At 43.7% G+C, this 26,952-nt stretch overlaps 2 non-coding genes across 2 annotated transcripts; one reads left to right on the forward strand and one right to left on the reverse strand.

Annotated features, from left to right (window-relative positions):
• Window positions 1-9,741: 9,741 nt before the first annotated feature.
• On the reverse strand, window positions 9,742-9,814 carry trnaf-gaa (transfer RNA phenylalanine (anticodon GAA)). Its single transcript has one exon. It is a non-coding gene; the product is annotated as a tRNA-Phe (tRNA).
• A 16,226-nt stretch (window positions 9,815-26,040) lies between these two features.
• Window positions 26,041-26,112, forward strand: trnaw-cca (transfer RNA tryptophan (anticodon CCA)). The gene has a single exon. It is a non-coding gene; the product is annotated as a tRNA-Trp (tRNA).
• Window positions 26,113-26,952: the final 840 nt, after the last annotated feature.

Raw genomic sequence — 26,952 nt, forward strand, 5'->3', positions numbered from 1 at the left:
TTTATGAGGTCCCTGTGGGGTGCTGTTTGTTTGGTGTATCACACTGACCTGTCCCATAGAGCGGGAAGGTTGTGATGTCCTTGTGGGTTGCAATCTGTTCAGTGTCTGACTCTGATCTGTACCAGAGATGGGGTAGTGTGTGATATCCTTGTGCATGTCATACAGGCCCACTGGTGTGTGGTTCCATCCTGATGCCAAGAAACAGAGCCCCATCTCTGGGCAAAAAGTCTCACTTCTCAAGGGGTGTCTCGAGAAGACACAGTGGCGCAGTGGTTAGCACCGCAGCCTCACACCTCTAGTGACTCGCGTTCGATTCTGGTTACTGCTTGTGCAGAGTTTACAAGTTCTCCCTGTGACTGCGTGGGTTTCTGCCGGGTGCTCTGGTTTCCTCCCACAGCCAAAGACTTGCAGGTTGATAGGTAAATTGGCCATTGTAAATTTCCCCTAGTGTAGGTAGGTGGTAGGGGAATTGAGGGGATGTGGTAGGAATATGGGATTAATGTAGGATTAGTATAAATGGGTGGTTGATGGTCGGCACAGACTCGGTGGGCTGGAAGGGCCTGTTTCAGTACTGTATCTCTAAATAAATAAATAAGAAGGCTGAGGCAGTAAACCTGGATAGTAAATCCGGAGTGGAGTCATGGAGGCAGTCACCTGTTACTTATCAGGCAGTTTTCCAGCAACTCCTACAGCAGAACTGGTAACAAACAGTACTGGTTTTTCCTTTCCTTTGGACAAGACGAGCAATGCTGAGAGGGGGTCCTGATGCTCAGGGTCTCCATACTGTTTGCCCAGGCCTGTGCCCTAGAGAGGACACTCCAGCTTCGTGGTTAAACATGAGCACAACCCGGGAATAAACAGTTACTGATTATAAGCTCTCATTCAATTGGTGTAGAGTATGAGCGCCAGGGGTTACTTCGGACAGTGGGAGAGCTCTTAGTGTCTCACTGGATACCTACCATTCACTCCAAGCTGGGCAGCCCCCAGTCAGTTAGGTGCTGAGAAGCCAGGACCTGCTTGCTTCAATGGGTGCTTGGAGCTTAGAGAGTCATCTCTCAACAGGCGGTTCGATAATCTATGCACCAAGAAAAACAAACTCAACAAAGAAGACACCAGTCCTTCGCATCACAAGCTGGAATGTAAGGACCATGTGTCCTGGCCTTACCGACAACCTTCTGCAGGTTGATGACACACACAAGACAGTTGTGATCGACAAGGAACTCACAAGGCTCAATGTGGACATTGCTGTGCTGCAAGAAACTAGACTCGTTCAAAGTGGATCCCTCAAAGAGAAACACTACACCTTCTTCTGGCAGGGGAAAGTCCAAGAGGCAACTCGTGAGCATGGAGTGGGTTTCACAGTAAAATACACGCCACTTGAGATGAGTGAACCAGCCACAGTAGGCTCAGAGAGACTTCTTACTCTTCACTTGTCAACAAGTGTGGGCCCAGTTAATCTCATGTGCATCTATGTCCCGACACTCACCTCCACCCCAGATGTCAAGGATCAATTCTATGTGACACTTGACACTGCCATCAGTAGAATTCCCAGCACTGAGGGACTGTACCTTCTAGGAGACTTCAACACAAGCTTGGGTACTGACTACACAGCTTTGCCAATGTGCATAGGGCACCAGGGGATTGGCAAGATGAACGAAAATGGACAGAGGTTGCTGGAGCTATGCTGTCACCATGGATTCTGTGTGATGAACAGCTACTTCCAGGTCAAGCTGTGCTACAAGGTGTCCTGGAGACATCCGAGATCATGCCATTGGCACCAGCTAGACCTTATCTTCACCAGACATAACACCCTCAGCAGTGTCCTCATCACTCGCAGCTATCACAGCGCTGACTGTGACACTGACCACTCCCTGGTGTGTAACAAGGTCAGGCTTCAGCCAAGGAAGCTTCATCCATCCATGATGAAAGCTCGTCTTCTGATCAACACTTGCCGAACCACTGATCCAGAAAGGACCCAGGAGTTCCTCAACATCCTCTATCAGGCTCTTTCAGACAACAATGCTCAAGGCCTCAGTGCAGTGTCAAAGTGAAATCATCTGCACACCACCATCTATATCTCTGCACTCACTGCGTATAGGAAAAGTGATGGGAGGAATGCTGACTGGTTTGAGGCTTATTGGACTGAAATGGAGTCAGTTACTGTAACTAAGAGGAGAGCCCTCATGAACTACAAACAAGTTCCCAGCAAACAACATCTAAATGCTCTCAGAGCTGCCAGAAACAAGTCTCTGCAGACTGCTCGGCACTGCACCAATCAATACTGGTTAAAATTCTGCTGATGAATCCGGGGTTGCTAGAGGGATGTATGAAGGAATTAAGAAAGCAATGGGCCCAGTAGTAACTAAATCAGCACCTTTTGAAGACAAAGAGAGGGGTGATCATCACTGAACCTAACAAGCAGATGGAAAGGTGAGTGGAGCATTATCTTGAACTCTACATAACGGAGAACATTGTCATTGAAGTAGCTCTCAGTGCCATTCCAGACTTCCCTGTCATGGAGGAACTGGACAGTGAGCCCTCCATAGTCGAGCTCAACAAGGGCTCAAAACATGCGTGATGCAAACATTGTCACCTTGTACAAAATTAAGGGGGAACGCAGTGACTGCAGCAATTATCGGAGCCAGCTACTCAGTTCCACTCACCTGCTCGATCCCTTTCCTCCTGCAAGTTCCTTTGCTTCAGGTATCCATCCAATTTCCTTTTCAAATCATTGATTGTCTCTAGTTCCACCACACTCGTGGGTCAGGACATTACCACTCACAGCATAAAAAAATTCCACCTCACCCAAGGATAGGAAATATTTATATCTTCTATATTTGGCTTATTCTCTATCTCTACGAGAATAGAATGGCAGTCAACATGAAAGAGAACCCAAAAATCTTCGAGCAGTATATAAATAATAAGCAGGTAGTAAGCGGTGAAGTGGGCCCCATTAGGGACAAAGATGGTAATATATACTTAGAGCTGCAGGGCAATGTTAATCTAGTTAATAAGTACCTTGTATCAATGATCACCAAGGAAGTGGAATTTGACAAAATATCAGGAGAAGTGGAGAGTGTAGAGGCAATGGAGAGGGTACAAATTGAGAGAGGGAGGTACTGAAAAGGCTGGTTATGCTTCAGGAAGATAAATTACCTGGTCCAGATGGCTTTCATCCCAGATTGCGAAAGGAAATGTGGATGCAGATAACAGAAAGGCTTGCTATAATCTTCCAATCTTCCCTGGATACGGGGGAGGTGTCAGAGGATTAAACAGTGGCAAATGTGACACCATTATTCAAGAAAGGGTGTAAGGACAGTCCGGCTAACTACAGGCCAGTTAGATTAACAGCAGTGGTGGGTAAGGTTTCAGAAAGAACAATCAGGGGAAAAATCAACAGTCACTTGTAGAGGTTTGAGTTAATTAAGGAGAGTGAGCATGGATTTATAAATGGGAGTTCATGCTTGACTAATCTAACTGCATTTTTTGATGAACTAACAGAGAAGGTTTATGAAGGGCATGCAGTGGATGTTGTTTATATGGATTTTAAGAAACGACACATAAAAGGGTGATTAACAACATTGAGGTTCATGGAATAGGAGGGTCAGTGTCCAATTGGAAAGAAAATTGGCTTAAGGAAAGAAAACAGCAAGTCGTAATAAATGATTCATTCTCAGACTGGAAGGTTGTCGACAGTGCTGTTCCCCAAGGGTCACTGCTGGAACCACTGCTTTTTACTTGCGACAGATAAATGACTTGGATCTTGGAATATAGAGTAGAATCTCAAAAAATGCCGATAACACCAAACTTGGAGAAGTGGCAAACAGTGAGGATGAAACGAACCACCTGCAACAAGACAGTGATAGGCTAGCAGAATGGGCAGACAGGTGCAGATGGATTTTAATAGTGACTGGTGTGAGGTGATGCATTTTAGCAGAAGGAATAGGGAGAGGCAATATATACTTAATGGCACAGTTCTAAAGAGTGTGCTGGAATAGAGGGACCTGTTCACTGAACAATGAACAACGTGAACAATTACTTCTTGTTGTGTGCTCTCAGATTTGTCACCTTCACTGTACTGGAGTGAGGTGACATCTACTGGCAGGAAGCAAGAACTGCAATCAAGCTGCAGAAATTCCATCGTCTGTCAGGGTGAAAGAAACATTGCAATGTGAGGAAATAGTCAATGGGTTTGATTGGGTTGATGGAGACATTATTCCACTTGTGGTGGAGTCCAAAGCAAAGGCCAGAAATATAAAATTGTCATTATTAAAAGATATGAGGAATTCATGATAAATGTATTTAGGTAGTGAGTGGGTGGAATCTAAATAAAATAGAAAGTGAGATTGGGTGGACAGAAGCAGTGTGAAAGTATGGCTCAAACAAAAGGTAAACGCCCTGAAAGGTGAACTCTGTTTCTCTCTCCACAGATGCTGCCAGAGTTTCTGAACATTTCCAACACTTTCTGTTTTTATTTCAGAATTTGCAAGATGTTGCTTTGCTCTGAAAAAAAATGGATGGTCGGCTTTGGCTGCCAGTGAAATTCCACAGGAGCTAAAAGGAAGCTCTGATATCAGTGGCATGTTGATCTAGGGTATGATCCTTGCTTATGGTGAGTGATTAATTAATGTGTGAGAGATCCTGGGTTCAAATCCTGGACAAGCCCTTCTTCTTTGGCATTTTTAGTTTAAGGTCATTGATTGGTTTCAGCCTTGCAGAAGGCGGAATTGATTTCCATATGGAGCCTGCTTGAGGACCAGAGAGCTGGATTCAAAGAGCTTGATTAACTAAATGTACAGATAGCCAAGTGGGAATATAAAGTTGTTGCAGTAATTGTGGCCTGACTCCAAAAACAACAGGACTGGGTTCTGGACTGGAATGGAATGGAATTCTTCAGTGTTTCTGCTGTTTGGCTTGCATTGACTCATCGATTTTCTTGTTTTTCACTTTGTCGATGCCTTTGAATAATTGTGGATCCTTCTTCAGATTGTCTTCTTTCACCAGGTAGTTCTGACCTCTGATGATGATGATCGTAATGAGCTTCAACTCACTGATAGTTTTGGAACTGAACAGATTTCCTTTGCTTGAGTCTACAACATGGAACTCAGTCTGACATGTGGACCCATGGGAGGATTTGAATGCCACTCCTGCGTTGAAGAATACAGTTGCATTCATCCAATAAGAGACCGAGTAGAAGTGACAGTTCAGTCAGTCAAACATTAAACTTTTAATTTCAGGGTGGTGAGTTTGAGTGCCATTTTGTTTTTCCCTTTTTTAAGGCTTCATTAGCAGAGAGTACAAGGAGTGTTTGAAATGAAATTCAGCAAATGTATGAGAAAGTCTCACTTTGATTCGGGACTCATCTCTCTGCAGCATCTCGCTGTGAAAGATTGAACTTCATCTCATTTCATTCCCAGCTCGGGGTCAGTGCGGCTCAGTGGGACTTCTGGCTGTCTCCTGCTTCACAATCCATCAGTGCTGAGAAAGCAATGGGGAATATTATTCACGGCTCTGTAACCTGAGGACACCGATTTAAGGTGAATGGCAAAAGAACCAAAGGCAACATGAGGAAAAACTTCTTTTGCACAGCGAGTGGTTAAGATCTGATGTGCACTGCTTGAGAGTGTGATGGAGGCTGATTCAACCATAGCTTTCAAAATGGCATAAGATAATTATCTGAAGTGGAAAAATTGCATGTTTTCATGGAATACATGAGTCTGTGGCATGAGCTGAGTTGCTCGTGCATAGAAGCAGTACAAGCACAATGAGCTGAATGGCTTCCTTTTGTTCTGTAACTATTCTATGATCTATGATTCTTTTCAGAGTGAAATCAACACTCACATACAAGAAACTGACAGGTACACTGTAAACTTCGCATTACCAGACAAGAAATTGACAGATACAGTGTGAAACCCACAGTCACGGAGCAGCAGTTGGCAGGTAACGTGTAAAAATCTTTCTTTCATATCCCAACTGCAAGGTACAAAGGAAATTAGGTACAAACCCAGGCTCACACTTCAAAGACTGAGAGATACAAAGCAAAACACATATTCACTTACAAGTGCAGAGACGAAGACACACTCAGAGGAGGTGCAGATTAAAGACACATGCATGTAACAGAAACTGATAGGGATAGAATCAAACCCTTTCTCACTTCTCAGAAACTGATAGATATAGACAAAAGCTGATGCTTACATACAAGTTGTTGAAAGATATGTGGTGAAACTCACAGAGCAATAGCAGAAACAAACAAGTACTGAATAATACCCACAGTCACAGACCAAAAACTGAAATATACTGAGTTAAACACCACTTTCTCACACCAGAAACTCATGGCTACAAAGTGAAGCTGACTCTATCCTCCCAGGCACTGACAGGTGCAAAAGAAAAAACTCACGACGATTCCAGGTCATGAAATGTACGTAATCAAACCTTTCAGCTGAAAGAATAGCATTAATGACAGGTGTGATACCCAGAATGCTCAGCGGCCTAGAATCCGCCCGATCTGTGACAGGACCGGGGCTCGCAGGCGCGGTAGAGAGCTTTGTCAGCAGCAAGAGCTGCGGGTTCGGTGTTGGAGCACGATATTCACAAAGTGCGAGAAGACTTTGCGGGCTCACACAGCTGGAGCAGGGCCTCAGGGCCACAATAAGATGGAACAATCCCATCTGTATCCCTGTGGATGGCGGTGGTGAAGCTTCTCCCGGTGAGGCTTCCCGAAACGGCGTCGAAAAATGGATAAGAATTGGGGACTGGTTCGGGAGCGTTTTTTTATTCGTTCGTGGGATGTGGGCGTCGCTGGCTCGATCTCAGCTCGAGTAATGTGTCCAGTTCTGGGCACCAGGCTTTAGAAAGGACATCAAAGCTTCTGAGACAGTTCAGAGGAGATTTACTAGAATGATACCAGAGATGAGGGGTGTCAGTTCTCTGGACAGGCTGGTGAAGCTGGGATTGTTCTCCTCAGAGTAGAGAATGTTAAGGGAAGATTTAATAGAGGTGTTCAGAATCATGAAGGATTTTCATAGGGTAGAGAGGGAGAAACTGTTTCCACTGTCCTGGGGGTCAGTAACCAGAGGACACAGATTTAAAATAATTGGCCAAAAATGTCAAGGGGAGGTGAGGAGAGATCTTTTTACCCAGTAACTGATTCGGATTTGGAATGAATTGTCTGACAGGGTGGTGGAAACAGATTCAATTATAACTTTCATAAAGGAATTGGACAAATATTTCAAAGTGAAATTCTCCAGGATTATGGGGAAATAGGCAGGGGGTTGGACTAATTGGATCTTTTTGTCAGGGAGTCAGCAGAGACACAATGGGGCCGAATGGCCTCCTTCTGTGCTGTATGATTCGATGAACATAAGAACGAGGAGCCGGAGTCGGCAAGTCAGCCACTCGAGCCTGCTCTGCCATTCAATACAATCATGGCTGATCTCATCACGGCAGTTCTTGTTTCTTGCCAGTAGATGTCACTTCACTCCAATGCAGTGAAGTGTACAAATCTGAGAGAGACACAACAGGAAATAATTGTTCACATTATAGTGAATGTGTGGGATTTAGAAATACTAGGAGTGGAGACGAGTTATTACTTGTCTGCTCGATCCCCATAGCCCTGTAAAATTATTTCCTTCAAGTGCCCATTCAAATTCCTTTTGTAATCCTCGATTGTCTCCATTTCCACCGCCCCCGTGGGCAGCGAGTTACAGATCATCACCAATCAGTGTAAGAAAGTTCTTGCGCACATTCCCCCTGTACCTCCAGTCCAAAACCTTCAATCTGTGTCCCCTAGTCCTTGTACCAATAGTTAACGGGAACAATGTTTCCTTGCCAACTTATTTAAAACTGTCATAGCCGAAAACACATCTATCAGTTCTCCCCTCACTCTCCTTTGATGCAGGTAGAACAACCCTAGCTTTTCCAACCTAACCTTGTAACTAAAATCCTCCATCCCTGGATCCATTCTGGTGAATTTCCTCTGCATCCTCTCAAGGACGCTCACATTCTTTCTTAAGTGTGGTAAGCAAAACTGGAAGCAACACGCCAACTGGGGCCTAACCAGAGCTTTATAATGGTTCATCATAACTTCCCTGCTTTGTACTCAATGCCTCTTTTTTTCAAGCCCAAGATCCCATATGCTTTGCTAACCACTCTCGCAATATGACTTGCCACCTTCAAAGATTGATGCACATGAACCCCAAGTCCCTCTATTCCAACACACACTTTAGAACTGTGCCATTAAGTAAATATTGCCAATCCCTATTCCTTATGCCAAAATACATCACCTCACACTTGTCACTATTAAATTCCATCTGCCACCTGTCTGCCCATTCTGCTAGCCTATCATTGTCCTGTTGCAGGCAGTTCATATCATCCTCACTGTTTGCCACTCCTCCAAGTTTGTTGTCATCGGGATATTTTGAGATTCTACTCAATATTCCAAGATCCAAGTCATTTATCTTGAGCAAAAAAAGCAGTGGTTCCAGCACTGACCCTTGGGAAACACCACTGTCGACTATCCTCCAGTCTGACAAAGAATCATTTCATAAGACTCGCTGTTTTCTGTCCTTAAACCAATTTTCTATCCAATTTGACACTGACCCTCCTATACCACGAACCTCAATTTTGTTAACCGCCCTTTTATGTGGTACCTTGTCAAACGCTTCCTTAAAATCCATATAAACAACATCCACTGCATTCCCTTCATCAAGCTGCTCTGTTAGTTCATCAAAAAATGCAGTTAGATTAGTCAAGCATGAACTCCCATTTATAAATCCATGCTCACTCTCCTTAATTAACTCAAACCTCTCCAAGTGACTGTTGATTTTTTACCCTGATTATTCTTTCTAAAACCTTACCCACCGCTGCTGTTAATCTACCTAGCCTGTAGTTAGCCGGACTGTCCTTACACCCTTTCTTGAATATGGGCGTCGCATTTGCCACTGTTTACTCCTGGCACCTCCCCCGTATCCAGGGAAGATTGGAAGATTATGGCAAACTCTTCCATTATCTGCATCCGCATTTCCTTTCGCAACCTGGGATGCCAGCCATCCAGACCAGGTGATTTATCTACCCTAAGCACAGCCAGCCTTTTTAGTACCACCCTCTCTCAATTTGTACCCTCTCCATTGACTCTACTGTCTTCACTTCGACTGATATTTTGTCAAATTCCACTTCCTTAGTGATTACTGATGCAAAGTACTCATTAAGTAGATTAACATTGCCCTGCACCTCTAAGCTTATATTATCCTTTTTGTTCCTAATAGGCCCGACTCAACCTCTTACTACTCACTTATCATTTACATGCTGCTCGAAGATTTTTGGGTTTCCTTTCATGTTGACTGTCAGTCTATTCTCATAGAAATAGAGAATAAGCAAATATAGAAGATATACGTATTTCCCATCCTTGATGAGGTGGAATTTTTTATGCTGTGGGTAGTAATGTCTTGGCCCACGAGTGTGGTGGAAGCAGAGACAATCAATGATTTGAAAAGGAAATTAGATGGATACTTGAAGGAAAGAAACTTGCAGGAGGAAAGGGACCGAGCTGGTGAGTGGAACTGACGAGATTGCTCCGGGGAGAGCCAGCATGGACGTGATAGACCAAACGACCACCTTCTGTGCTGTAAATGACTCTGTGTTGTTTCTCAAATTCAATCCACTGGTGCTTGGTAAATAATTTCAAAGTAAACTGTGCAACCGGAAAATCAGAACCAAGGCATGGGACGCATAAGGAAGCAAAATTGCTGAAACCCGGGATTGAACCAGGGACTTTTAAATTTTCAGTCTAACGCTCTCCCAACTGAGCTATTTCAGCCCTACGTTAGCAGTGGTTTGGTGTCCTTGTTTTGGAAGAAAATACATACATTCAAGTTTTCCAAAAAATTAAAGAACACAACATGTGAGTAATATTCCCCATTGCTTTCTCAGTACTGATGGATTGTGAAGCGGGAGACAGCCAGAAGTGCCACTGAGCCGCACAGACTCCGAGCTGAGAATGAAATGAGATCAAATTCAATCTTTCATAGTGAGATGCTGCTGAGAGGTAAGAGTCCTGAATCAAAGCGAGACTTGCTCATTTCAAACACTCCCTGTACTCTCTGCTCATGAAGCCTTAAAAAAGGGAAAAACAGAATGGCACTCAAACTCACAACCCTGCCATTAAAAGTCTCATATTCGACTGACAGAACTGTCACTTCTACTCGGTCTCTTATTGGATGGATGCAACTCCAATGCAGGGGTGGCATTCAAATCCTCCCATGGGTCCACATGTCAGACTGAGTTCCATGTTGTCGACTCAAGCAAAGGAAATCTGCTCACTTCCATAACTATCAGCAAATTGAAGCTGATTACAATCAACATCATCAGAGGTCAGAACTACCTGGTGAAAGAAGACACTCTGAAGAAGGATCCACAATTAATCAAAGGCATCGACAAAGTGAAAAACAAGAAAATCGATAAGTCAATGCAAGCCAAACAACAGAAACACTGAAGAATTCCATTCCATTCCAGTCCAGAACCCAGTCCTGTTGTTTTTGGAGTCAGGTCACAATTACAGCAACAACTTTATGTTCTCACTTGGCTATCTGTACATTTCGTTAATTACAATTTTGTCGACAAGCTCTTTGAATCCAGTTGGCTGGTCCTCAAGCCAGCTCCGTTTGGAAGTCAATTCCACCTTCTGCAAGGCTGAAACCAATAGATAACCTTAATCTAAAAATGCCAGCAGACCAGGGCTCGTCCGGGACTTGAACTCGGGATCTCTCGCATGCTAATTAACCATGCTCCCAAAGCAAGAATCATACCCCTAGACCAACGAGCCACTGACAGGTTAGGCTTTATTAGCTGCTGTGGAATTTCACTGGAACCCCCCAGCCAATCATCCATTTTTTTTCAGATCAAAGCAACATCCTGCAAATGCTGAAATAAAAACAGAAAGTGCTGGAAATGTTCAGCAGCTCTGGCAGCATCTGTGCTGTGAGAAACACAGTTAACGTTTCAGGGCACTCACCTTTTGTTTCAGCCATCCTTTCAGACTGCTTCTGTCCATCCAATCTCACTTTCTATTCTATCCACATTCTAACCATTCACTGCGTTACTACATTTTTCATGAATTCCTCATTTCTTTTATTAATGACAATTTTGTATTTCTGGCCTTTGCTTCAGACACCACCACAAGTGGAATCATGTCTCCATCTACCCAATCAAACCACATCGCTGCATCCTCACATTGCAATGTTTCTTTAACCCTGACAGACTGTGGAGTTTCTGCTGCTTAATTGCAGTTCTTGCTTCCCGCCAGTAGATGTCACCTCACTCCAATACAGTGAAGTTTCCAAATCTGAGTGAGACACAACAGGAAATAATTGTTCACATTATAGTGAATGTGTGGGATTTAGAAATACTAGGAGTGGAGACGAGTTATTTTTGCACTCTGCTATTACATCTTTTATAATGGACTCCAGCATTTTCCCCACGACTGATGTCAGGCTAACCAGTATATAATTCGCTGTTTTCTTTCTGCCTCTTTTTTTAAATAGTGGAGTTACATTAACTACCATCCAATCCATTGGAACTGTTCCAGAGTCGATAGAATTTTGAAAAAAGACCAGAAATGCATCTGCTATTTCAAGGGCCACTTCCTTAAGTACTCTGGGATATAGATTATCAGGCCCTGGGGATTTATCGGCCTTCAATCCCATCAATTTCCCAAACATTCCCTGCTAATACTGATTTCATACAGTTCCTCCTTCTCACTAGACCCTATGTTTCCCAACATTTCTGGGAGATAATTTGTATCCTCCTTTGTGAAGACAGATCCAAAGTATGTATTTAATTGGTCTGCCATTTCTTTGTTCCCCATTATAAATTCCCCCGTTTCTGACTGGAAGGGGCCCACATTTGTCTTCACTAATCTTTTTCTCTACACATATCTATAGAAGCTTTTACAGTCAGTTTTTATGTTCTCTGCTAGCTTACTCTCATACTCTATTTCCCCCTTCTTAATCAATCCTTTTGTCCTCCTCTGCTAAATTCCAAACTGCTCACAATCTTCAGGTTTGCTGCTTGTTCTGGCCATTTTATATTTCTCCTCCTTGGATCTAATACTTTCCTTAATTTCTTTTGTATGCCACAGTTGAGCCACCCTTCCTGTTTTACTTTTGCACAGACAGGAATGAACAATTGTTGTAATTCATCCATGCGCTCTTTAAATGCTAGCCATTGCCTATCCACTGTCAACCCTTTAAGTAACGTTCCCCAATCTATCATAGCCAACTCCCGCCTCATACCTTCATAGTTTTCTTTGTTTAGATTCAGGACCCGAGTCTCGGAATCAACTCTCTCACTCTCCATCTTAATGAAGAATTTTATCATATTATGGGCGCACTTCCCCAAGGGACCCCACACAACAAGATTGTTAACTAATCCTTTCTCATTACACAATACCCAGTCCAGGATGGCCTGTTCTCTAGAGGTGTTATACACCTCTATCAATTCTCCACTCAATCTCCTTTGATATAGGCAGAATAATCCTAGCTTTTCCAACCTAACCTTGTTGCTAAAATCCCCCATCCCTGGATCCATTCTGGTAAATCGCCTCTGCATCCTCTCAAGGACCCTCACATTCTTTCTAAAGTCTGCTGAGCAGAACTGGAAGCAACACTCCAATTGGGGCCTAACCAGAGTTTTATAATGGTTCAGCATAACTTCCCTGCTTTTGTACTCAATGCCTCTACTTATAAAGCCCAAGATCCCATATGCTTTGCGAACCACTTTCGCAATATGACTTGCCTCCTTCAAAGATTGATGCACATGAACCCCAAGTCCCTCTATTCCAGCACACTCTTTAGAACTGTGCCATTAAGTATATATTGCCTCTCCCTATTCCTTATGCCAAAATACATCACCTCACACTTGTCCCTATTAAATTCCATCTGCCACCTGTCTGCCCATTCTGCTAGCCTATCACTGTCCTGTTGCAGGCAGTTCATATCATCTTCACTGTTTGCCGCTCCTCCAGGTTTGGTGTCATCGGCATATTTTGAGATTCTACTCTGTATTCCAAGATCCAAGTCACTTACCTTGAGCAAAAAAAGCAGTGGTTCTCGCACTGACCCTTGGGGAACACCACTGTCGACTATCCTCCAGTCTGACAAAGAACCATTTAATAAGACTCGCTGTTTTCTGTCCTTAAACCAATTTTCTATCCAATTGGACACTGACCCTCCTATACCACGAACCTCAATTTTGTTAACCGCCCTTTTATGTGGTACCTTGTCAAACGCTTCCTTAAAATCCATATAAACAACATCCACTGCATTGCCTTCATCAAGCTGCTCTGTTAGTTCATCAAAAAATGCAGTTAGATTAGTCAAGCATGAACTCCCATTTATAAATCCATGCTCACTCTCCTTAATTAACTCAAACCTCTCCAAGTGACTGTTGATTTTTTACCCTGATTATTCTTTCTAAAACCTTACCCACCGCTGCTGTTAATCTAACTAGCCTGTAGTTACCCGGACTGTCCTTACACCCTTTCTTGAATAAGGGTTTCGCATTTGACACTGTTTAATCCTCTGGCACCTCCCCCGTATCCAGGGAAGATTGGAAGATTATAGCAAGCCCTTCCATTATCTGCATCCGCATTTCCTTTCGCAACCTGGGATGTGAGCCATCCGGACCAGGTGATCTATCTTCCCTAAGCACAGCCAGCCTTTTTAGTACCTCCCTCTCCTAATTTGTACTCTCTCCATTGCCTCTACTCTCTTCACTTCGACAGATATTTTGTCAAATTCCACTTCCTTAGTGATCACTGATACAAAGTACTCATTAAGTAGATTAACATTGCCCTGCACCTCTAAGCTTATATTATCCTTTTTGTCCCTAATAGCCCCGACTCAACCTCTGACTACCCACTTATCATTTACATGCTGCTCGAAGATTTTTGGGTTTCCTTTCATGTTGACTGCCAGTCTATTCTCATAGAAATAGAAAATAAGCAAATATAGAAGATGTAAGTATTTCCCATCCTTGATGAGGTGGAATTTTTTATGTTGTGGGTGGTAATGTCTTGGCCCACGAGTGTGGTGGAAGCAGAGACAATCAATGATTTGAAAAGGAAATTGGATGGATACTTGAAGGAAAGAAACTTGCAGGAGGAAAGGGATCGAGCTGGTGAGTGGAACTGACTAGATTGCTCCGGGGAGAGCCAGCATGGACGTGATAGGCCAAATGACCACCTTCCATGTTGTAAATGACTCTGTGTTGTTTCTCAAATTCAATCCACTGGTGCTTGGTAAATAATCTCAAAGTGAATTGTGCAACTGGAAAATCAGAACCAAGGCAAGGGACGCATAAGGAAGCGAAATTGTTGAAACCCGGGATTGAACCAGGAACCATTAGATCTTCATTCTAACGCTCTCCCAACTGAGCTATTCCAGCCCGACATTATCAGCAGCGTGGTGTCCTTGTTTTGGAAGAAAATACATACATTCAAGTTTTCCAAAAAATTAAAGAACACAACATGTGAGTAATATTCCCCATTGCTTTCTCAGTACTGATGGATTGTGAAGCGGGAGACAGCCAGAAGTGCCACTGAGCCGCACAGACTCCGAGCTGAGAATGAAATGAGATCAAATTCAATCTTTCATAGTGAGATGCTGCTGAGAGGGAAGAGTCCTGAATCAAAGCGAGACTTGCTCATTTCAAACACTCCCTGTACTCTCTGCTCATGAAGCCTTACAAAAGGGAAAAACAGAATGGCACTCAAACTCACAACCCTGCCATTAAAAGTCTCATATTCGACTGACAGAACTGTCACTTCTACTCGGTCTCTTATTGGATGGATGCAACTCCAACGCAGGGATGGCATTCAAATCCTCCCATGGGTCCACATGTCAGACTGAGTTCCATGTTGTAGACTCAAGCAAAGGAAATCTGCTCACTTCCAAAACTATCAGCGAATTGAAGCTGATTACAATCAACATCATCAGAGGTCAGAACTACCTGGTGAAAGAAGACACCCTGAAGAAGGATCCACAATTATTCAAAGGCATCGACAAAGTGAAAAACAAGAAAATCGATGAGTCAATGCAAGCCAAACAACAGAAACACTGAAGAATTCCATTCCATTCCAGTCCAGTTGTTTTTGGAGTCAGGTCACAATTACAGCAATAACGGGTCCTTCTCAGGATGGCAGGCTGTTACTATTGGGGTACTGCAAGGATCAGTGTTGGAGCCACAGCTGTTAACAACCTATATAAATGATTTGGATGTGGGAATTAAATGTAATATTTCCAAGTTTGCAGATGACACAAAGCTCGGTGAAGTGTGAGTTGTGAGGAGGATGCAGAGAGGCTTCCAGGGGACCTGGAGAGGCTAAGTGAATGGGCAAGAATATGGAATATAATGTGAATAAGTGTGAAGTTATTCACTTTGGTAGAATAAACAGAAAGACAGAGTATTTCTTAAATGGTGAGAGGTTGGGAAGTGTCGATGTCCAAAGGGACCTGGGTGTCCTTTTTCCTGAGATACCAAAAGCTCTTGTGCAGGTGCAGCAATCAATTAGGAAGGCAAATGGTATGTTGTACCCACACGAGGGGTCATGAGTACAGGAGTAAAGATGTCTTGCTGCAATTGTATAGAGCCTTGGTGAATCCGCACTGGAGTATTGTGTACAGTTTAGTCTCATCTTATGAAGGATACACTTGCCATAGAGGGGGTGAAACAGAGGGTCAACAGACTAATCTTTTTTTTGCATTTATTTCATTTCATCTCAGTTTGTTCAGTTTGCTTACCTACTGTTTTTTTCAGGTTTGTACTTCCTGCTGTTCAATATTCAGTCCATTAACACCTAATCTGTACTAATGCTTTGTCTTTCAACACACCATTAACATATTGTTTGCCTTTGCTGCATGACCTTTTGGTCAGCTATGTGGCCTTGTCCAATCTACACCTTCTCCTTTGTTATCTCCTGCCCCACCCCCACCCCACTTGCTTATAACCTGTGACTTTTCTAATATATGTCAGTTCCGAAGATGGGTCACTGACCTGAAACGTTAACTCTGCTTCTCTTTTCACAGATGCTGCCAGACCTGCTGAGTGGTTCCAGCATTTCTTGTTTTTATGTCACCAGACTAATCCCTGGGATGGTGGGATTGTCTTCTGAGGAAACTGGGCCTGTATTCCTTAAAGTTTCGAAGAATGAGAGGTGATCTGATTGAAACTGACAAAATTCTTACAGGGCGTGACAGTGTGGATGTAGACAGGATGTTTGCCCTGGTTGGTGAGTCTAAAACCAAAGGACATCGTCTCAGAATAAGGAGTAGGCCATTTAAAACTGAGATGGGTGGCATTTCTTCACTCAGACGGTGGTGAATCATTGGAATACTGTGCCCCAGAGGGCTGTGGCAGCTCCATCATTGAGCATGTTCAAGACAGAAATTGATAGAAATCTTGATACTCATGACATCAAGGGATATGGGGATAGCATGGGAAAGGGGCTTTGAGGTAGGTGATCAGCCATGATCGAATTGAATGACAGAGCAGGTTCGACGGGCTGAATCGCTTACTCCTATGTTCCTCTGTTCCAAAGAGAGTTGGCGCCAGCGCGCAGCCCTGCTTTACCCCACTGCTGATCTTGAAAGCGTCTGATGTTGCTCCATTGTAACTGATGGAACTGTGCATGTTCTCGTGGAAAGAAGAGATGATGCCCAAGAGGTCAGGAGGGCAGCCGATGTTCCATTGCAGTTTGAAGAGGCCGTCTCTGCTGACAATATCAAAGGCCTTAGTGATGTTAACAAAAGTGTGTGAGGCTCTGTGGCGCAATGGATAGCGTGTTGGACTTCTAAATAATAATTAAGATGATATTCTAAGGTGGTGGGTTCAAGTCCCACCAGCGTCAGATTTTGGACCAGAAACAGAGGAGCACAACGGAACAACAAATGAAGAAATCTGCCAAAAGCACAGACTCGGAGACAGAGCCAGAGAGAGGAGCAGAGCAGGGGAAAAAAAAATCGAGGAGTGACGTCACAATGGAGAGTGAGAGCAGGGAAACAGAGAGCCGCTGCAGTGAGGATCCAGGATTTGGTTCTTTCTTCGGTGCAGTGGAAGGAGCTGTTTGGTGAGGATCTGGTAAGCTGTGACATCACAGGCAAGCAGGTCGTTGATTGGTTTGGAAGAACCGACCTGCTTGATGCGCATCTGGTAAGTGATTAAGATCCATTTTAGTCCTAACATTTAAAATAGTAAACAAACTAGTGGTAAGTTTATTAAAATATGCAATAAAATGAATAATTGAATAAAATATTTAAGTAGTAAATTGAAACACGTTGAGGATGACAGGACAGGTGATGTGTCACAGCTGCAGCATGTGGGAGTTCCTGGATGCCAGTGTGATCCAGGGCAAACACGTCTGCAGTAAGTGTTTGCGGCTCAAAGAGGGAGAAAAAAGGAATGTAGTGGTAGTAGGGGACAGTATAATAAGGTGGATTGACTCTGTTCTCTGCAGCAAAAGCAAGAGTCCAGACGGCTGTGTTGCCTGCCGGTGCCAGGATTCAGGACATCTGCTCAGGGCTGGAGCGAAACATACAATGGGAGGGGGAGGATCCAGTCGTCGTGGTCCATGTCGGTACCAAAGACATAGGCAGGACAAGGATAGAGGTTCTGCAAAGTCAGTCTGAGGAACTAGGCACCAAATTAAGAAGCAGAACCTCAAAGTTAATCATCTCTGGATTATTACCTGAGCCATGTGCAAATTGGCATAGGACAAATAAGATTAGAGAAAGTAATGTGCGGCTGAAAGACTGGTGTGGTAGTAGTGGGTTCTGGTTTGTGGGGCATTGGCACCAGTACTGGGGAAAGAGGTGGCTGTACCGTTGGGACGGTCTACACCTGAACCGTGCTGGTGCTGGTGTTCTAGCGAGCCACATAACGAGGGACGTAGAGACGGTTTTAAACTGAATAGTGGGGGCAAGGGATCAAATTTGGGAAGATATGGTGAATCAAGGAGGAGAGACAGGGCGAGAGAGAAAGGTATAAATATGGGAAATGATAAGCAGACTGTGACAGGAAGGGGCAGAATGTACAAATCTAAGAGTAAATCGACAGATAAGGCCAGAGGTGACAAAAATAATAAAACGACAAAACTAAATGCTCTGTATCTGAATGCATGGAGCATTTGAAACAAAACAGATGAACTGGGAGCACAAATAGAATAAATAAGTACGATCTGATAGTCATTACAGAGACATGGCTGCAGGGCGACATAGATTGGGATGAGAATATTGGAGGTGACATGGCATTTTGGAAGGACAGGAAGCTAGGAAAAGGTGGTGGGGTAGCTCTGTTAATTAATAATGGTATTAGCGTAATCGAGAGGGATGACCTGAGTTCTGGAGATCAGGATGCAGAATCAGTTTGAGTACAAATGAGAAATCATAAAGGCAAGAAGTCACTTGTGGGAGTGGTGTACAGGCCACCTAACATTCACCACACTGTCGGATGGGATATAAAGGAAGAAATAATGGCAGCTTGTCAGAAAGGTACTGTGATAATTATGGGGGATTTTAATCTACATATAGAGTGGAAAATTCAGATGGGCAGAGGTAGCCTAGATGAGGAATACATAGAATGTTTTGGGGATAATTTCTTGGAACAATACATTCTGGAGCCAACCAGAGAGCAGGCTATACTAGACCTGGCATTGTGCAACGAGATAGGATTAATTAATGACCTCATAGTTAAGGTGCCCCGAGGTAGTCGCGATTATAATATGATTGAATTTTACATTCAGTTTGAGGGAGAGGAGAGTGGGTCCCAGACTAGTATTTTAAATTTAAATAAGGGCAATTATAAGGTCATGAAAGCAGACCTAGCTAAAGTGAACTGGCAAATTAGGTTAAGGGATAAGTCAATAGAGATGCAGTGGCAGACATTTAAGGGGATATTTCAGAATACACAGAATAGATACATTTCAACGAGAAAGAAAAGTTCCAAAGGTGGGACTCACCATCCATGGTTCACGAAAACAGTTAAAGATACTATCAAACTTAAAGAAAAAGCCTATAATTGTGCAAAGGTGGGAGGCAGGTCAGAAGATTGGACAGAATATTAAAAAAACAGCAAAGAATGACTAAAAGATTGATAAGGAAGGTAAAATTAGAGTATGAGACAAAGCTCGCAAGAAATTTCAAGACAACTAGTAAGAGTTTCGATAGATATTTTAAAAAGAAAAGAGTTAACAAAGCGACTGTTGGTCCAATAGAAAGTGTGTCTGGGGAATTAATAATGGATAATTAAGAGATGGCAGATGAATTGAACAGATACTTTGCATCGGTCTTCACTATTGAGTATACAAATAACATCCCAGTATTAGCCGTATATCAGGAAATTGAAGGGATGGAGGAACTCAAGAAAATTACAATCACCAGGGAAGTGGTACTAAACAAATTGTTGGAGCTGCGGGTTGACAAGTCGCCAGGTCCTGAATTGGCTAGTGAGATAGTTGATGCGCTGGTTTTAATATTCCAAAATTCCCTAGATTCGAGAAGGTTCCGTTCGATTGGAAAAGAGTGAATGTAACTCATTTATTCAAAAAGGGAGGGAGACAGAAAGCAGGAAACGACAGGTCAGTTAGCTTAACATTTGTCTGAGGGAAAATGTTTGGAGCTATTACAGAGGATGTTATAGCAGGGCATTTAGAAAAAATTAAGGTAATCAGGCAGAGTCAACATGTTTTTTTGAAAGGGAAATCATGTTTAACCAATTTATTGGAGTTCTTTGAGGGAGTTACATGTGCTGTGGATAAAGGGGAACCAGTGGATGTATTGTATTTTGATTTCCAGAAGGATAAGGTGCCATATCAAAGGTTATTGCAGAAAATAAAAGCTCATGGTGTCGGGGGTAACATATTGGCATGGATAGAAGATTGGCTAGCTGACAGGAAACAGAGAGTCAGCATAAATGGGTCATTTTCTGGTTGGCAAGAAGTAACGAGTGGTGTGCCACAGGGATCTGTGCTGGGGCCTCAACTTTTTACAATTTATATAAATGACTTAGATGAAGGGACCGAAGGTATTGTTGCTAAATTTGCTGATCACAAAGATAGGTAGGAAAGTAGGTTGTGAAGAGGACATAAGGGGGCTACAAAGGGATATAGATAGGTTAAGTGATTGGGCAAAGACCTGGCAAATGGAGTATAATGTGGGAAAGTCGGAAATTGTCCACTATGGCAGGAAGAATAAAAAAGCATATTATCTAAATGGTGAGAGATTGCAGAGCTCTGAGATGCAGAGGGATCTGGGTGTCCGAGGGCATGAATTGCAAAAGGTTAGTATGCAGGTCCAGCACGTAATTAGGAAAGCTAATCGAATGTTATCATTTATCACCATGGGAATTGAATACAATAGTAGGGAGGTTATGCTTCACCTATCCAGGACATTGGTGAGACCTCTTCTGCAGTACTGAGTACTGTACTGGTCTCCTTATTTGCGGAAGGATGTAAATGCATTGGAGGTAGTACAGAGAAAGTTTACGAGACTAGTACATGGAATGGGTGGGCTGTCTTACGAGGAAAGATTGGACAAGCTAGGCTTGTCTCCGCCAGAGTTTAGAAGAGAAAGAGGCGACATGATTTGTTATTTAATTTATTAATTAACAAATTAGCTATCCTCCAGTCTTCCGGTACCTCACCCGTGGCTAACGATGATACAAAAATCTCTGCCAGCGCCCCAGCAATCTCCTCCCTTGCTTCCCATAGCATCCGAGGATACATCTGATCAGGCCCTGGGGATTTATCCACCTTAATGCGCTTCAAAACCTCCAACACCTCCTCCTTTGTAATGTTGATATGCTGCAGGATATCGCTGTTCCCTCCCTTGAACTCACTAGCTTCCATGACCTTCTCCACGGTAAATACAGACGAGAAATATTCATTTAAGACCTCGCCCATTTCGCGTGGCTTCACACATAGATTGCCACACTGATCCTTAAGGGGACCTACACTCTCCCTAGCTACCCTTTTACTCTTAATACACTTATAGAATCTTTTAGGATTCTCCTTTATCTTATCTGCCAGGGAAATCTCATGGCCCCTTTTCGCCCTCCTAATTTCCTTCTTAAGTATACTCCTATATCTCCTATACTTCTCGAGGGACACGCTCAATCCCAGCTGCCTATACCTGACGTATGCCTCCTTCTTTGTCCTGACCAGACCCTCAATATCCCTCGTCAACCAAGGTTCCCTAAACTTGCCAGCCTTGCCCTTCCATCTAACAGGAACATGCTGGCCCTGAACTCTTCCTATCTCACTTTTAAAAGCCTCCCACTTGCCAGTCGTCCCTTTACCTGTAAACAGCCTCTCCCATTCAACTTTTGAGAGTTCCTGTCTGATGCCATGGAAATTAGCCTTCCCCCAATTTAGGACTTCAACCTGAGGACCAGTCCTATTCTTTTTCATAACTATCTTGAAGCTAATAGAGTTATGGTCACTGGTCCCAAAGTGCTCCCCGACTGCCATATCAACCACCTGCCCATCCTCATTTCCTGACAGGAGATCGAGTGTAGCCCCTTCTCCAGTCAGGCCATCCACGTACTGCTTCAGAAAATTATCCTGGACTCACTTAACAAATTCTTCCCCATCTGATCCCTTAGCACTTAGGCAGTCCCAGTCAATATTAGGGAAGTTAAAATCACCTACTATTACAACCCTATAATTCCTATACCTATCTGTGATTTCCCAACATATATGCTCCTCCACTTCCCTCTGACTATTGGGGGGCCTATAGTATAATCCCATCAAAGGGATCACCCTTTTATTATTTCTAAGTTCTACCAGTATGGCCTCACTGGACATTCACCCCGGGATATCCTCTCTAAGTACTGCCGTGATGTCCTCCCTAATCAATAGTGCAACTCCCCCTCCTCTCTTACCTCCACCTCTGTCACGCCGGAAGGATCAGTACCGCGGAACATTGAGCTGCCAGTCCTGCCCATCCCTCAACCACGTTTCCGTAATAGCTACAATACCACAATCCCATGTACCGATCCATGCTCTGAGTTCATCTGCCTTACCTGTAAGGATACTTGCATTAAAGTAAATGCAGTTTAGCCCACCAGACCTTCCACGCTCCCTGTCCTGCCCCTGCCTGGCCTGCCTACTGGACTTGCTTGCTTTAACCTCTCCATTTGCCTCAACTATCTCATCGGAGAGACTACTACTTTGGGTCCCACCCCCGCTGCAAGACTAGTTTAAACCCTCCAGTGTATTACTATAAAATCTCCCTGCAAGGATATTGGTCCCCTTCCAGTTCAGATGCAACCCGTCCCTCTTGTACAGGTCACCTCTGCACCAGAAGAGATCCCAATGATCCAAGTACCTGAAGCCCTCCCGCCTTCGCCAGTCTTCAGCAATGCATTCATTTGCCTAATCCTCCTATTCCTACCCGCACTAGCACGTGTCACAGGGAGTAAACCTGAGATTACAACCCTAGAGGTCCTGCTCTTTAACCTTCTGCCTAACTCCCCATATTCACTTTGCAGAACCTCATCTCTCTTCCTGCCTATGTCGTTCGTACCAATATGGACCACGATCTCTGGCTGCACACCCTCCCCTTTCAGAATTTCCGGCAGCTGCTCCGAAACATCCTTGACCCTAGTATTAGGGAGGCAACATACCATCCTGGAGTCTCGTTTGCGGCCACAGAAACGCCTATCTGCACCCCTTATGATAGAATCCCCTATCACAATAGCTCTTCCTCCCCTTTTCATCCCCTGCTGTGCAGCAGAACCCTCCGTGGTGCCACGGACCGCGCTGTTGCTCTTTTCCCCTGCGAGGTCTTCCCCCCAACAGGAACCAAAGCGGTGTATCTGTTTGAGAGGGGGATGGCCACAGGGGACTCCTGCACTACCTGCCTGCTCCTACTACTCCATCTGGAGGTCACCCATCCCTTTTCTGCCTGTGCATCCATTACCTGCGGTGCGACCACCTCACTAAACATGCTATCCATGACACCCTCAGCTTCGTGGATGCTCCACAGTGAAACCACCCGCAGTTCCAGCTCCATAATGCGAGTAGCCAGTAGCTGCAGCTGGATACACTTCCTGCACACATGGTCGTCATGGAGACTGGGAGGGTTCCTGAATCCCCACATAGCGCAGGAGGAGCATATCACGGGGCTGAGCTCTCCTGCCATGACTTACCCTTAGATTAATTAGTTACTCCCTTAATTAAAAAATACTAATGACACTCGGGGCCTTGTTCTACCCACTACAATCTAAAGTCCTTCATAAGCTACACTGAATAAAAAAAACACTTTAGTAGTACTCATCTTATCAGCAGAGGTTTTTTTTTCAAGTAAAAAACGTTGCCCTTTTCTTTAAGATATTTAAATACACTAACAGCAGTGACTCACCAACCAATCACCTTGCAGCTCTCCTCTGACATCACAGTTGGCTTCTTTTTTTTCAAAACTCCAGCACACTGGAAGAGCTCCACTCCACTCCTGGAAGGGAAGAGACTGGGCCTCGATCCTCGGATTGGATTTATAGGCTCCGCTCTCAACATTCTCCTCATATCGGTCCATATAGGTCTGCTCCGCTCGGCTCCTCTCCGCTCCCGGAAGGTAATTCACCAGCTTTTGCAGAAAAGTAGGTCTTAAGCTGTTGCAGTACCTGTTAGAAAGATAGTCTAAGCTATTCTGAAGTCATCTTCCAATGTCATCCACATGGAAGCAGGATTTTAAAGGATAAGATGTAGTTTTTAAAAGTCACTTCAATCTTGCTCAAGAGTCTTTTCAAAGAAGCCAAGTAAATCTTGATAAAAAGTCATATACATTTAGAGATCTTTTAAAAGCACTTCAATCTTGTTAATAAAAAGTCAGATGTAAATTTAAGAACTCTGATCAGGCTATGCTAAAAAGTTACATACAATTAAGAAATAAAATACAACATTTAAAATGTCTGAACTCCCTCTGAAAGTTGACAACTGCTGCTGCCGGTGTCTTCCTGGAATAGTGGAGCTGTTGTGTCAACAGAAAAGTCCTTCCCGAGCAGCCCTGAGCCTGTTGGTACCGGCTTTAATCCAACCCAGGTAAAAATCAGGGTACATTGTGGGCAATGAGCCCAAATTGCTGAACTACAGGTCCCTGTCACTTTAAAGAGTTGGCTGGTGCGATTATGATCAGAGGCTCCTTTTAAGCACATTTCTCACCACCACAACTTCCAGATGCTGGTGTTAGTGTGTGCATGTACCAGCAGTTGCAGTGCTGTTCAGACCCTCAATAGCAGTGAAAGTCTCAGAGTTCACCACTATTGGGCTGTAAAATCCAGGCCAATATCTCACAGCCCTGTTAGATTTGCTCTCCCTCTGTACAAAATCAAACTCCACACATTGTCTTTCACTCACTCCTGTTTCCAGCCCTGACGGTGCAGAAATCCCCTCTCAAAGGTACACAATCCAGTTGATTTCTGATCAAATACCTCCTTCCTCATTCAATAGAGGAAACAGAGACATGAACACGAGTCAGGTGCAAGAAAGTTTCACCAACAGAGCAAAGAAAGGCACCAACAAAAGTCACCCCTACTTTCCAAATCATTTCACTGGAATATTCTTTCACTTGTTTTGTCGGATGACTGCAATAAATCTGAAAATGAGCACCATGAGGTTTGTGTTCACTAGTCACTTGTTCTCCTGTGTTTGTCTGTCAGGTTTGTAATTCAGTTTGTATTGGATATTGAAGAGAATCTCTTTTCAAGATGATTACACATCGTACTGTGTTTAAAGCAACCTACATGGAAAATGGCAGAAAATGAATGTTTCAATACCTGTGTGACCAGATTCTTCCAATGCTTTTCAACAGCTCGATTGATGATGCTTGTAATCTGTATCCTGTGGAGAATGGGAGAAGAGAATAAAAACATGGTGCATGAACAGGACAGACTGCGTAAAATGGGAGCACAGAAATACTGCCACCTCATTGAAAGTTAATGAGATTTATTTGAAGTCAGACACCTGTCCACAATGAACAAGTGAATACATTAATTGTCCACTTTCAATCTAAATGGGACTGAGGTTCCAACAGAGAAGTTTTCTGGAAAATACCTGCTGCAGTTTTAAAATTGATGAACTGGAACATCTTATACTAACTTTCAAATAACTGTAGTGATTGTATGGTTCTCATAGTGGAGAGAAGGAGTTGTTTATAAATATAAGCAGAAAGACACATTTGTGGATTGGTGAATGAGCTTTATCTTTCTGAAATGTATTTGTCCATTGGTTGCAGGTCACTGGAAATTCTTTTTTACATTTCAATTGTAGCAGCAGCAGTTAGCAGCAAAATGTCTGATTAATCAGAGTAGTGGGTCTGGGAAATACTTAAACAGCCGAGACCCTGTAAAACAGAACTCCAAGTAATAGTTTAAATAAGGCACTGAACTGACAGAGCGGTAAAGGCCTGCTCAGGTCAGGAAAAAAAAGCCGACCCGAACCTGACAGAACCACATTGGACCCAAGCCCGACCCGGCCCGAGTATCTCCATTTATTCCCACGCCCAAACTAACCCGAGCCTTACCCGACCACTGGAATGTTCACTTTATCTACCTCCCGATTCCGAATCTACAGGAAGCTGCAGCATGAGCGCAATGACGTCATAGAGATGCTCACTTTCTCACTGAGCATACTCAGAGTTTCCCTCCTTGATGACCCGGACTCCCAGCTTAGGTTGGCTTTTCAACTTTTGACACTTATTAAACTCAACTTCCCAGCAGAGTTAAATGTAATACTTACTGTGTGTCCGACACGGACTCAGCCCGACCTGGACCCAGCCCAACCCGAACCTGGCCCGACCTGACCCGAGCCCGAAAGCCAGACCCGGAAGAGCGACCCAACACGACCCGGACCCGACACAGGTCGTCGGGTCCCGTCGGGTTCAGGTCGGGTGGCAGGCCTTTGCAGAGCGGAGGTCAGATGAGGATTGAATTAATTTCAATCACTGAATCTAAACAAGAAGTAAATCTGCCAGGAATGGAAGGCTTTGCTTTACCTGTGAGCTTGTGGCACAACGGTAGTGCGTCTGACTCCAGATCAGAAGGTTGCGTGTTCAAAACACGTCAAGCTCAGTTATGTTTTACAGCAGCTCAAGTTCCTGGATTTTATATCAGAAGAGAGTTCGTTCTCTTGGAATATTCGTGCATGGTAGAATTTCAAGATCAACTTTAATAGATTAAAGTCCTGATTTCTGGTTCCGTTCCATTTCCATGCTCAGTTCTTATTTCACACTGTTTTATATCAGAACAATGTTTCAGGGATGTGATGTGTCCATTGTTTGTGCAATCGCTCTGTCACCCAGTGTGAGAAATAAAACACAAACCTCACAGCGTGCGGCTCAAACCCATACCTGGCTCTGTCTATCGGCCGCTTAGTTCAGTTGGTTAGGACGCAGTGTTGATAACAACAAGGCTGTGGATTTGATCCCCATGTGCGCTGTCACATGGTCAGTCATTAATTTGACACATTTTTGCAACACTTAAAATCCAACTTTTAGATGCAAACAAGTTTACATCAAATGTCAAAGGGAATTTATTTTGAATAACATCCATTGTATCTTTGTCACTGGTCTGGAGTAACACAGAATTCTTTCCAATTATCTTCCGTTTTCTGAAAAACGTTGAACTCGTGGCCTGTTCTCGTTCATGGTCACGAGCAGCAAAAACAGACAGAGCAAGTCTGACTGCCCAGAGATGTGGAAAAGGCTTCAGTTTGGGACATATGCAGCAAATCAAATGTTCACCCGGCCCTGAAAGATTCAAAAACTGGGGAAAAGGACACAAAGAGATAGAGAATAAGCTAAAGCTGAGAATGTAAATATTTCCCATCATTGATATCTCTCTATTCCAATCCAACCTTCAGAGTTGGGTAAATAATTTCAGTGTAAATTGTGCAGCTCAAGAGTCAAAACC

This window comes from Heterodontus francisci, unplaced genomic scaffold (genome assembly GCF_036365525.1).
Source record: "Heterodontus francisci isolate sHetFra1 unplaced genomic scaffold, sHetFra1.hap1 HAP1_SCAFFOLD_51_2, whole genome shotgun sequence".
Lineage (NCBI taxonomy): Eukaryota > Metazoa > Chordata > Chondrichthyes > Heterodontiformes > Heterodontidae > Heterodontus > Heterodontus francisci.